This window comes from Myotis nattereri (genome assembly GCF_964212035.1).
Source record: "Myotis nattereri genome assembly, chromosome: 5".
NCBI lineage: Eukaryota > Metazoa > Chordata > Mammalia > Chiroptera > Vespertilionidae > Myotis > Myotis nattereri.
Genome location: NC_138080.1, coordinates 100,208,718 through 100,223,224, shown reverse-complemented (window position 1 = coordinate 100,223,224; position 14,507 = coordinate 100,208,718).

Here is a 14,507-nt window from a genome sequence, read left to right as displayed (position 1 = left end):
GGTTTTAGTAATACACTTGGCATTATATTGAGCTTAACTTGAGATGGGCAGGAAAAATTCATTAGAAATTTCCTGATTGGGCATTAATTGCCAGACATCTTGCACAAAGCAAACTGTGTTTTGTACAGTCTGTACAATGGAGTAATGATTCTGTTTTGCTACAAAGCTTAAATGCAACTTCATGCAACACTTAAGAAGTAAATTATTAGGCAAAACCTACATACATTTTATTGCACATAATAAGTGAGCAAAGTCAAAAGGTGAAATGAACCCAAAATGAGAAGTTTCAACAGAAAAGAGTAGAAAGTTAAATATATATCTCTCTATATCTATACCTATATCTATACCTATATCTATATCTATATCTATATCTATATCTATATCTAGTAGCCCAATATATGTTTTATGCCTTGGTGATGGTACTAGACTAGCTACTGGGGCAAAACTACATCAACTATGTGAAGCAGGAGTGCAGGACCAGCTCTCGAACTTGGACTGGCTGGGAACTACCAGCAGGTAAGGTGTCATTTTTCAGCTTCAACAGTAGAGCCATTTCCTTCACCACTAGCTTTCTTGGCGACTGCCTTATATCAATTCTACTCACCCATTTTCTTTCCTGTGTTTATGTCATCTACAATTACTCCAATCTGGGACTAGAATAGTAAATACTGGGGGGACTGAACAAGCCCAAGCCGGTCTCCTCTAGGGTAAAGGCGTAAATGATACAATATTTCACCCAACCAACAAACACAAAATCAAAAGATTAGACCTAGCAGAACTTGAAAACTGTATAATTTACTTTGAAATATAAACACAAATATGACCCTGGAGATGAAGCCATTTAATGTTTTTCTCATTTAATGAAGACTGGGGCTCCGGAGTGTCTCCAGAGTACAAACATCTTAGAAGCCTATTTTTCATAAAACCAAATTAGCCAAAACGGGAAGGACCTCGCAGGTCAGTCAGCCCGTCCCCTGGAGACACAGAGGGCAGCTGCCTAGAATAAATACTGCAGCCGTGGGTCCCCCCGCGTGCTGGAGTTCCCTAGGGTTAGGCCAGCTCCTGACCTTTTATTTACAGTGTTATTTATTATTCATATTTTATGAAATATTTAAAATGCCAGCTATTGTATTTGATGACTATTATGAGAAGAAAAGGTCTCGGTTCTTCAGATCTAGCTAGTTAATATCCTGGACTTGGCATTAATTATCGGGCACTTCCTTTCAAAAATGCCTGACGCTCCACGCTTGTAATTAATAGCTGCTTGGTGAAGAGCCCTTTGGCAGAAACCAAACATGGCCACGGAGATAGCTACACTCACGAATTAGCTCTTTCTTGACAATGTCCCTCATAAATGAACCATCCTTTCTTTCACTTTTTCAGGAGTACCATTGATAACTGATATGAGCAAGTGTACACAACAGGAGAAACACGGACTTGTAAAACAAAACAAAGCACCCCGAATGCAATATTGCTTCTTTCATAGGGGTGGTGTTTAGTATGTCCAATGGCCATCACTTATGTAGGATTTATTAAATCAACGGCAGTTCATACGTGGTTGTATCTGTTGCAGGTCTGATGTTCTCTTTTGTCTCTCCCTTTACAATAGGGTAGAGATGTGAAAGTGAAGGGAAAGGGAATGGTATACTGACCGTTTAATTGCTTTTAGCCTAAACAGAATGTTTAATTCCTGCTGTGGAGCTCTATATTCTCACATTAAGAGAAAGGAAAAAATCTCCAAACTATCTTTGAGTGAGTTAATCCTAGGGCTATGCATAAGAATTCTATCAGGAAAGGCATATATTATTTGAGTGAATAATATATCAACAACCAAAAGCAAAACCAAAAGCTAACCAATAACAAACTAAAGCATTTTTTCTATGATGCCAGGCATCAATTCATAATAGCTGCAGAGAGACAGGGTGCCTGGAGGATTTCAGCAGGCCCAGTGAGCTGCCCTGGCCACACAGAAGCAGTTTAGAACCAAGGCTGAGAAGAGACTCTAGCATAGGTCTAAACCTATATAGTAATTGGAATGTATTTCCTGAAACTCACCCTTCCCTTAACTATTCCCATGAAATCTTATGAATAATGATGGTCTATGCTCAGTTATTCTGTATGTGGTGAGGGAAAGGCCTGAGTGGAAAAGCAGCCATGCCATCACATTAGATGCTGTGACCAATGGAAAGAACAAATGTAAGAGGTTATCAAGAGCAAGGTGGCAGTTTATGACTCAGTGATTCCACTTCTGGGGTATATATCCGAAGAAACTAGAAATACTAACTTGAAAGAATATAGGCACCCCTAGGTTCACTGCAGTATTATTTACAGTAGCCAAGATACAGAAAGTAACCCAAGTGCCCATCACTAGATGAGTGGATAAAATAGCGGTGGTACATTTGCACCATGGGAAATACTCTGCCATAAAAAAGAATGATATCTTATCTTTTGCAACAGCATGGATGGACCTGTGGGCATATGCTAAGTAAAATAAGTCAGTCAGAGAATGACAAACATCACATGATTTCACTCATAAATGGAAACTAAAGAACAAAATAGAAACAGACTCATAGATACAGAGAACAGACTGATGGTTGCCGGAAGGCAGAGGTTTGGGGGACCAGGTAAAAAAGGTGAAGGGGTTTAGAAATACAAATTAATAGTTACAGAACAGTTACAGAGATGTAGATTACAGTGTAGAGAATACAGTCAATAATATGGTGATAATTATGTGTGGGACCAGGTGGGTACTTGAAACATTGGAGGAACTACTCTGTAAAGTACATGATGGTCTAACCACTATGTTGTAATCTGAAACTAATAGAAAATAATATTGAATGAAAATTTGTAAATGGAAAAGAAAAAGAGCAGGGTGGCGATGAAGATGTATGAGGGGGAGGCCAGGTGAAGCAGCAGATAAAATAGCTGGCATATTTGACCTTGAGAAAAGTTGGGCAGGAGATAAACCCTCCCTCTCCCATGGAAAGTTCACTCAAGCTCATGCCATGGTCACCTGGATTAGGTGAACCCTTTCCTTGCTGCTCATTACTAATTTTCATTTCTCAAATCCTTTCTACATGCTTCCCCACATTTATCTTATTTATTGACTCTTATTTTCTATCCTACTTCATACATTACTCAACAATTCCAAAGAATCCTAACATCAAGTTTGATTTCTGACTCCATAGAGAATAGATGTTAAGAAAGTCAGACTTCTTGGGATTTAATCTTACATCTGTCACTGATTATTTGTGTGACCTTGAAAAACTGAACTTACCTGAAACTCAGCTTCCTCATATAAAAAATGAAAATAAAAATTAGTTTGTACACAGATGTTTTGATGAGCAAAATGAGGTTATTCGGGAAAAGCACTTGGCAGAATGCCCAGCATACAGAATAGTAATATTAGCTCCAATTATTATTAATTATAATTAGTCAGGTGAGTCTAAATATGTATCTCCAACCATGGTATTTACACTCATCTCCATCCTTTCGTTTCAGCTCTTTGCTGATTATGTCTTATTGCCACTGCATATTCAACATTTGTTAAATTCAACTCATCCTGTATTTTTCCTTTACAAACTATTCCTTCATGCTGATACCCCAAATTCTCTGTGTTTCAGACTAATCAGTTATGAAATTCTCTGGCTACTACTGATATATTTAAGGACTCTTCTTCATTCCTTTCAATGCCAAAGTCACCGGTCTAGTGGACATGTTCAACCTCTGGCTCAATACTGCAATTGCCCTCTAACTTTTTATCCCTTTTGGAATAACTCCCTAGTCCAGTCACTTAGAACTCCGTAGACAAACCTATATCCCTAGATTACAGATATTAATCTAGGGCCCTCCAAGTTTACAATGATCCTGCAGTTTGAGCCCTTTACCAAATTTCAGCCCAACCCTCATTTCCAATGTTTACTGCTTTCATGAAAAAATGTAAGTTCCACTGAAAGATATTTCATTTCTCCTCCCTGAACATTCCACACATTGTTCTACCTATCAGTCAACATAATTCTCTTTGTAAATGTATTCATCATTACATCTCTGTGTAAAATAATATGTGCCCTTTAAGGGCCATCACTAATAAAATATCATGTATAAAGCCGGTCTTGATTATAGTTTCTTGATCAAGTCCTTCTAGCATTTGATTTCTATAGCTCTCCTGCCATTTCACCATAACATGAGAAATAATGTGCTGATATCTTATTGCATCTTGCCACTGTTGTCTTCACTAGGCTTAAATGTCCCTGGGGAAGGTTTACATCTGTGCCCTCGACAACATACCAGGGTGACATTCAGATGGATGATTAACTGAAAAATACTTCATCATTTTAAAAAAATGACATAAATGTAATCGTTCATAGTATCCTGTTAAAACTATTACTAAGTGAGAAGAACATAGTTATTAATTATTTTTATTATGGATATAAACTTCAGGTAGTTATCTAGCCAAAAACTTATTAATCTTTTGGTCAAATGAAAACTCAGTTACATTTTTAGCAAATCAGAATATCTTAAAAATATAAGACATATATGCCCATGTTGTGCTTATCCAGTTTAAATATTAAAACCTGACAGTATAGCTTTTGATTCTGGAACAGCCAAAATACATCCTACCAGATCTCCCCCTCCCACATATAACACCCATACAATTGTGGAAAATATGAAAATAACAGTGAGCTAAAGACCTTGCAGAATTTAAAACAAAAAAACCATAACACTATCTGGAGAAGAGTTGGCACTTTGGAAAAAGAATCATCATGGAGTGAGTTATCAATTTTCCCAGCTTGAAGCCCAAGGTCAGGTCACAGCCCACCCTATGAGGGTGGCAGAAACTCCAAAAGGAAACACAGACTTTCTGGCTTCAACAACCAGATGAAAGAGTTTGTGGCAACCACAGAAACTGAAATGGAATCCTGGGACGGAGCGCCTATGAGAGACAATCAAGTTTTGTGTACAAACTGCAAACATGTCTAGCTGACATCTGAAAAATGCAAGCACAGAACTGGTTTGGAACTGACTCAAAGCAACCTACCGAAGAACAAATTAGCTGAACTGAGATCTGAACTGTTCTCCTAGAGAGAGAATTTTCCATTTATGTCCAGCCAAGTTAATTGCCTGCCAACCTAATACCAACAAACAAAAACCAACATTTTCCAGGAAAATATAACTGAATATAGAATTCCCACAAAATACAATCAAGGTACAATCCTAAATTATATGACATATGAAGTATCAGAAAAATGTTAAGTTTCAAGCAGAAGGCAATACAAGAGACAAGCGTTTAGATGACTAACATACTGACATTGTAACTGTGATTATAAATGTGAAGGAGAATATGTCTGTAATAAAGAAATGTTAGAACATTTTAGCAGAAAAAAATTATAACGTGGTGAGAAAAAGACCAAATGAAAATATTTTTTAAAAGAATTTAAAAAGCAGGGCATGTGCTTAACATTCTAGCAAAGGCAATAGAGGGAAAGTCAATGAATGTTTAGTGAGATTGACAGAAATTATCCAATTTGAAGAACAAATAGAAATATATTGCAAAAATAGAAATACAACCTCAGAGACCTATGTAAAATATTAAAAAGTCAAAATTATGTGTAATTGGAATCTCAGAAAAAAGGAGTGAACACAGTAAAAAAATACATGAATTTAGTGAAAGGTATAAATTTACAGTTTGAGAAGTCCATTGAACTTCAAGCAGAAATGAGGTTGGGAAAAGCCTTAAAAGCATCATAGTCGAACTGCTGAAAACCAAAGTAAACAAAATCTTGAAAGCAGCCAGAGAGAAACAACATCATAATTACAGAGGAACAATTATTTAAATATTTGCTAACTTCTCATTAGAAACTGTGCACATCAAAAGACAGTAAGTTTTAAGTGCTAAAAGAATTTTTAAAAATCTGTCAACCTATATCTATATTTAGTAAAAAGCATAATAGATAAAGATATTTTCAGATAAAAACTATGATAATTCATTGACAGTGGATGTGGAGTATTAAAGGGTTAACAGAAGTTGAAAACAGACATAAAGATTTTCAGGAAGAATTAATAGGTTCAGAAATGGCAAACATATGAGCAAATATTAAAAAAAATTCCTATTAATTGTTTCATAAGAAAATATAAAATTATATGAAATATATAAAAATATAATGTAAGTGAAAGGAAAAATTTAAATAATGGAAAAACAAACTAAAAACACATAGTAAAATGATAAACGTAAGTCCAACCATGACCAAAATTACATAAAATATTACTAACTAAACACTCCAAGTAAAAGCTACAAGTCATCAAAATATATGTACAAAAGAAAGATTCTACAATATATCTATTTGTACAAATATAATTTAAATAAGTTGACACAGATAGCTTAAAAACAAATGGATTAGAAAACACATACCATATACCATGTAAACAGTAATCAAGAAGGAAAAGTGGCTAAATTAATATCAGGAAAAATAGACTCCAAAACAAAGCGTATTGCCCATTAAAAGAAGGATATTTCAAAATGATAAAATATTCCCTTCATGAATATGACATAACAATTTTAGATAGGGATGGATCTAACAATGGAAATTCAACATGTGAAATACAAACTGAATGACGTACAAAAAGATAACATCAAACTTATGGTCAGAGATTTGAACAGAACTCTCAGCACTACATAAAACAACTAGGCAAAAAAAAAAAAAAAAAAAAAAAAGTAAAAATGGAGATGATCCTAAACAATACTATCAGCAAGCTAACATTATTATAAAAAGTAAAAATTTTAAAATAACATATTCAAGATTACCTTTTTTGAAAACTAATACACTTCTGAGTAATGCCAGGGTAAAATATTCATAATTTTTTACCCTTGCATTACTAGTTTATTCAAAAATATAAACTATTTTAAACTGAATTATGTAATAAAAATATATCAGAATTTGGGGGATGCTGGTAAAGTAGTGCTTAGAGGCAAACTTATACCATTTAAGGTATATTTTAGAAAATAAGAAAAATCTAAAATTAATGGCCTATTGTCTTACATTAATATGAAAAAAAATATAAACTGAAAGGAAATCAAAGAAAGAAAATAATAAAATTAAAAGCTAAAGAGAGAATTTTTTTAAAAGCATAAGTAGTTTTTAGAAAGAATAATCAAGTAAATAAACTTCAGCTAGACTGATCAAAGAAAACAGTAAGAAAACACACTTTTCAGTATCAGAAATGAAAGAAATGTTGTCATCATTAAACCTACATACACTAAAGAGAATAATTGTAAATAATCTCATTACTACACATTTAAAAATCTAGGTAAAATACAAAATTTTCTTGTAAAATTACAAGAATAACAAATTTAAATGGAAAATGTCACATATCACTTTATCTAAACAAAAATTGGAATATATACATGTATATGTATGTATAAGTATATGTATATTCCTCAAAGAAAGTTTCAGGCCCAGATGGTTTTGCTTCTGAATTCTGCCAAAATTTTAAGGTAAAAATACAATCCATTTTATACAAAATATTTCTAAAAATTGATGAGGCACACTTTCCAACCTGTCTTATGAGGACGGCATAATTCTGATACCAGAATCTGCCTCCCAAAAGATGTCGATAAAGTTAATAAGTAAGCTACAAACATGTAGAAATTATTTAAAGGCATAGATAGATAGAATGATAGGTAGGTAGGTACATAGATAGGTAGATAGACTGGTAACTATGATATAAAAACAGCACTTACAACAGCAAAAGGAAAATCCCTCCCCTCACAAGAAGCAAATCCAGTCTATGCTTGTGTAAGAGCAGGGTGTGCGGAAAATCTGTACCTGCCCCTCGATTTTGTTGTGAATCTAAAACTATAAAAAGATAAAATTTAAAAATGTTTACAATAAGATCATTAAAAAACCAAACATTGAAAAAAGAATCTGCATGAGATGTGGAAGACCACTATATAGATTTCTATAAAACACTCCTGTTGATATTATCTACTTAATTAGATCTTGCATTGTTGAACACATTTTAAATTAAGACAAAGTGATGCGATGAATATACTAGTTCATACATATTACACATATGTATATATGTGTATGTGTGCATGTGTATAGTGTACACACACAGACATATATATATAAGTCTTATTGGAATATATTATGATATATTTTTATTGATTTCAGAGAGGAAGGGATAAGGGAGAGAGAGAGATAGAAACATCAATGATGAGAGAAAATCCCTAGTCAGCTGCCTCCTGCATGTCCCCTATTGGGGATTGATCCCACAACTCAGGAATATGCCCTTGACCAGAATCAAACCTGGGACCCTTTGGTCTGCAGGCCGATGCTCTATCCATTGAGCCAGACCGGCTAGGGCTATTATGCAATATTTTAATTAAAAGTAAAAACCAAAAAAAACAAAAACAAAACAAAACCAAAAAAAAAAAAACCCAACTGTATGAGATTAGACAGTAAGAACTCTAAAATATGGCCTACCAATAGCTAGACAATATGGCCTGGCTTAGAATGGGTCTTCTTTATTTCATTTTCTATACTTAAACAAGTTATAAATTATAATACTGGGACATTAATTTATTATTATTATTAATTTATCTACTTTTATTTTTTGCTCATTTCCAAAAGCAGGGCAATTAGGCTAATAGTGATGCTACCTATGGTTAGGACTGACTGGCGATAGCCAGGCTCCTAGAGTATATTATTACTACATTTGTGATATGATTTGTAATGAGAAAAAATAAATAGCAAAAGCATATGATTATTTGTGTAATTTAACTTACATTTTCTAAAACCCGTAATAACTAGTGTAATTTAAATCTCATAAAAGAAACCGAGATGCTCTACTGAATCTGAAAATCAAAACCCATGAAAACCTTTTATACACAATGTAAACAGACATGTATAATATAAGCATCTGCCAATCTAATCTGATCATTTTGCTTAAGTTGTGTTTTTTGCCCATTTGGCATGTTTTTATGGAGCAATTTATATGCAACACTGTATCAGCATATATGGGGGTATAAAACCAGCTGTGTCCTATTATATAATTTACAGAGAGGGGAAAAAAAATGTTTGACAAAGAAAATTGCTTTCTAATGAAATAGGGGGGAGGGGAGAATTCTAATATGAGAAACCTGTTGACGTACTTCCCAGCTGAGCCCACAAGGCCATGCCCGGCGCCTAGACCTTTGAACAGATCGGCATGTGTACTCCAAGGCAGCACTTACTGCACATTTGCCTCCTGAATGAGCCCACCACTTTTGAAGGCAATTCTTTGAAAAACATAGGAAAGAGCAACATGCACTCTACTCCCCAAAAGAAGGTTGTTTTTGGAATTCCACCCCCCCCTCAACAGAATATTGTAATCAGTAGTAAACAGAGTCAATAGCAGTGGTGAGTAACAATGTACAATCAGGACATACATGAGATGAGCAGCTGCCAGTAGTTAGCATAGTTTCTGTTCACTGTTTTCCAAAGTGCTATTTGTAAGGAGGAAATCAAGGGAATAAAATTGTACAAAATGAACATGGGTCATAAGAGTCCTAATAGTGCTGCTCCTCCCATTTTCCACATCCAGTTATTTTTTTCATACATGTGTTTGGTGAGCTTTCTCAAGTAAGGGACCCTTGATCAGATATCAGCAATCTGGGTACATTCCTTAATAAACACCTCCTACTTACCTGCTCTTAGGTTTTAGTAGTCTATCATCTTTGAATGTTTCAGACAAGATTTTGTCTTCTGCAGGATGGCCACAAAATGACTCATTTTTCTTATGGCATTTAACTCTTCTTTTGTCTTCTTCTTTTTATTCTTGTGCAAATTTCATGGGTCAGTTTTCTCCTATTTGGTGGCCCGTGTCGTGGTAGGCAAACTGTGGCCCCTTGACTGTGGCTCTTCCACAAAATACCACATGTGGGCGTGTATGTACGGTGCGATTGAAACTTGGTGGTCACACTCAAGGGGCCAAAGAGCAGCATGTGGCTCATGAGCCGCAGTTTGCCGACCACTGCTCTAGAGCATTAAGGTCACCCCTCTCTAAGAATTATCTGCATCCAATATCCTGGGGTTCGAAAATGTGTTTTGGAAAAGCCCCAAGGTGATTCTGAAAGACATTGTATCCATTTTGAATCACGGATTTAATGGACAAGAATGCATCAGTCTAATGGATTTCAAGTGTTTCTGGTACCTGGCAGTGACATGCCCTTGAGGATCACTGTAGCAGCTTCCCTCTGTGAGTTAACTTCCCATCTAGTCTCATCACAAAGAAACAATGCTGACTGTGGAGAAGTAATATTTTGGTTCATGGCTGTAGGTTCCATAGTATCTATATATATAAAAGGCTAATATGCAAAGTGCCCCCTCAGGAGTTTGACCTGGAGACTCGGAGTTCATCTGCTCACTCCGACGTGGGCTGACCACCAGAGGGCGGCACAGAATGAAGGAAGGCCCAGATCAGCCCTGATCACTGGCCAGGCCTAGAGAGCCTATGTGTGCACGAATTTTGTGCACCAGGCCTCTAGTATTAGTATACTGACATCCTGAGGTTTGCCTATTTTTAGTGTGCCTTTTGGTTAACATGAATGTGCCTTTGAGTCTGCAAGTTTTTAAAGGAGAGGGTCAGATCCTGGACTATAATAACCACTTTGACATATGGCCTCTAGCTTTGCCTAAGTTTGCCTCATTTGAAACCACCACCATTTCATCTTCTTCTATCAGCAGATTAGCTCTCAATTAACTGCTGTCTTTGCTAAAAACATCACGTGGCAGGGCATGCACTGATCAGATTTATGCAGTGGGCAGTTTTAATGCTCCTTTCCAATTACCTAGCTCCCTTAGTATTCTTTGCCTTCTCAGAAGCATACCCAGATACTATGGCTGGAAACAATATGTATCAATAGTTTATAATAAAAGTAAGAATAAATTAGAAGTTCATATTTTGAGCTAGTTACAGTACTAAGCATTCTGTGCTATATTATTTAATTTCCAAAAAACTCTTTAAGAAATGTTCCCCATTTTACAGATGATGAGACTGAGGTACAGAGAGGTTAAACAGCTTTCAGGAGGTAATAATAGTTAGGCTTGCTGTGATCAATCAGAGGCTGATATAATTAACATGCTTACAGCTTAATGTGCTACAATTCACAAAGAAGCGATGAGACTATGTTCAGGTTTAGAAGGGCAATCTTAAAGGAAGGGGCGTTCAGTATGGTTTGAATGTCAGGGAAGTAGTTAATTTTAGGTAGATGGAATTATGAGTAACCTTTCATATCAGATTACATTAAGCTGCTGTCTAATTTACCCACAGCATGAGATCAGCCATATGTGGTGATTTCACTGTAGGGAATTAAAATGCTGCTTCATCATTCCTCATCGGAAAATAACATTTTTTTCTGATAACTACAATCATGAAGCATGTACTATGGACCAGATACTGTTCTAAGCATTTTAGCTTACAATAGTAGATATAATTTTAAGAGAATTAAGCTATGAAAATCCACACACAATGAAGATGACAGGTATTTCTTACAAATGCATACATGAAACATTCAGGAATTTTCACAACTCTGACACAAGTGAAACAACAAAAAAACCCTCAAGGATGAAGGACAGGGATATGATCACAATTTAGGAGGCAGAAATCCCATCATGAAATATTGCACCCTGTTCTGAGAAAGCTTATGATCAAGGAGAACAAAGACCAGGTTAGTGTAGCCACAGACCTTCAACACACAAGCAAACAGCAATCCCCTAGTGACACATGCAAACATTGGCATACCTTATCCCGACACCTCCAGAGGGAGCTGGTGGCCAGTGGCAGGCACCCTGCCTTCAGTGGTGTCCCTCTTATAGAGATCACTTCAGCAAGCTAACAAAGTCTAAAGGTAACACATTTGAAGCACATCAACAGCATCTCTTTTTCTGATTCTATCTTTAGGAGACAAACTTAGAATTATAAAGTTTTCCACATGCGGTTTTCTTTCAAGAAAGAATGTGCTAGTAAGACGGATGGCATCTGGTGTGTTTGATAGTTGTTTTTCCTCATTGTAAATGAGCACACTAGCATATTGATGTAGCCATGGAGTTATGGCTCTAAAGGCACATAGATTTAATGTGATTCCATCCATGGGTAACCAGTAAGTCAAATAAATCACGTTTCTGAGCCAACAGGAAAGACAGATCACTTGTGAGGGTCAAGGTCATTTAGTAAGGCATACCGGCCTGCCCTCACCTGAGTGGAACTCCTCTGCACATCTGGGCTCCACTAACCATTATATTTGAACTATAATGTTTTCCAATTATCCCTGCAAAGGACTCATTAGCTTCATATTTCCAGAGGAGAAAACTGAAGCTCAGAGAGATAAAATAACTCCTTCCAGCGTACTTGATGGCAAGTAGTAAGAATAGAACCAAATACTGAACCCAAAATTCTTGGGCTGAAAATTTCACATTCTTTGCCCTCCAAGCAGGGCAGAATGCCCGAAAGCAATGTGAAGTTCACCATCACTGATAGGGAGAGGGTAGTATGCCTTAAAAAGGATTCATTGTGCAAAGCCCAGAAAAAGCCAACTTCAAACAAATCAGAGAACTTAAGTAATAGGTAGGTTTTCAGAAAGGTTCGCTTATTTTCTTATTCCTGTCAGTTTTCAGGAGAATAAAGAGAATCTGTGCTTATGAGAGATATCTGGGGGGGGGGGGGGCCGTCAGTGTCACTCACTGCCCACACAAGTATGTTTACTATATTGGAAGGCTGTTGTCTAAATAAGAAAACACAAACTGATGGCCCCTTCAAATATCTGAGGCCTCCAATTATTCTACAAGTAGGCAAGAGCAACAACTGGCAGAAGACTCGTAAGGAAAAATACATTTGTAAGAAGAGGTTATTCATTATGCTGAATTGCGTTTGTCTTTCAGGAAGTGAGGAGGAGGAAATATTAATATCAGAACTCAAATGACTCTCCCTTCACCTAAAAGACTATTTTTCAGATTTTTTGAGCCAAATTGCACTGTCAGAGAATCACTGCAAATTTCATAACCATTATTAGGGCTCAGGAGCAGTACAAACTACTTAGCGTTTGCCTTGGGCACAGCTGTGAAGTCAGGGAAATTCATCTTCTGAAATGTATCTTCTGGGCCCTTTTGTGTTCTTTCTCTATATTCTTCCGCCCCTTCTGTCACTGCCTGCTATTTTTCCTGTTTTATTTTTCCTTTTAATGCAAGAGTTATCAGTCATTTACACTTTAGCATAAATGCATTTTAATAACCACAATTAGCATATTTCTTCATTTAGGTAGGTTCGTTTTAAGAATAATCTCTTGCTGAAATGCAAGTCTCTGTTAAAATTTTTAGACATCAGGGATACCATGGGAGAGCTGTTTAGGAAGTCAATAGGAGAACTTTTGTGTAGCTCCTGAAATGATGCTATGAAGGCATTCACCTACAAAAATAATCATAGATAACTAGTGAATATTAAAACTAGAGTGTCTCTTAAAGGGTGCCCATAAAACGCACACACACACACACACACACACACACAACTAGGAATTGAAATGTAAGATAAAGGCAGGCATGATGCATTTTTTTTCCCCAGTAACAGAATTTTGGATTGGCTAGAATGTTAAATCTATCATTTGCCAGGTCTATTTTTGTTTATATTTACCCTTTCCTCTTTTGCTAGAAGCACAGAGTCCTTTTCACCCACTTCACACACAGTTTCTGCCACACAAAACATTGCCAGTACATGACATTTTTTAAATCTTCAACTAGGTATGTGCTCTGAATGGGAATCAAACCCACAACCATTTGATGTTTGGGAGGATGCTCCGAGCAACTGAGCCACACAAGCCAGGGCATGGCATCTATTTCTCCTCCTGAGTGATACATGCCCCACAAACCAAGGTTTCCATTTCTCAGGCACATATTTCCCACAAATGATTACTAAGATAATAATCTGATAAATTAATATTTACCAGACCGTGCATAGCTCCAAACTGCTGAAAGTTTTAGTCATCCTTATTTGAAATGTATTTCTTTTTAAAAACAATTTTGTTAACTAAATGAAATGTGGCCCAACCTAATTATAAAGTTTCAAACCGTAGGCACATGGCAGATTTAATTAACAGGTACGGGCAGCTGACCACACCAACTTCACACCAGGGACAAAATTAGCAAGACCTATAGCAAGGACAGCAAGATTAATGGCAAAGCATTACAAACACCACTAACAGAGAGCAGGCCATTTCTACTCTCCAGATGTATAAGGGTGAACCCATCTTGATGGAGCTGTGTTGAAAATGGTATTAATTACACCTTGTCACACAGTTTTTACAGGAACAATGGTCTTCTACAAACGCTTTGGAATCATTTATCCATTAGGCATGTTAGCGGGATGCAGAGGTGATTATCAGTATCAAGTAGCACTAAGAGGACTGCATTCTCCAGCTCCCCCCACCTGTCCCTTACAGTTGTTGCTTGCTTGTGAACTCTGTGGATCCCATTTGAAGC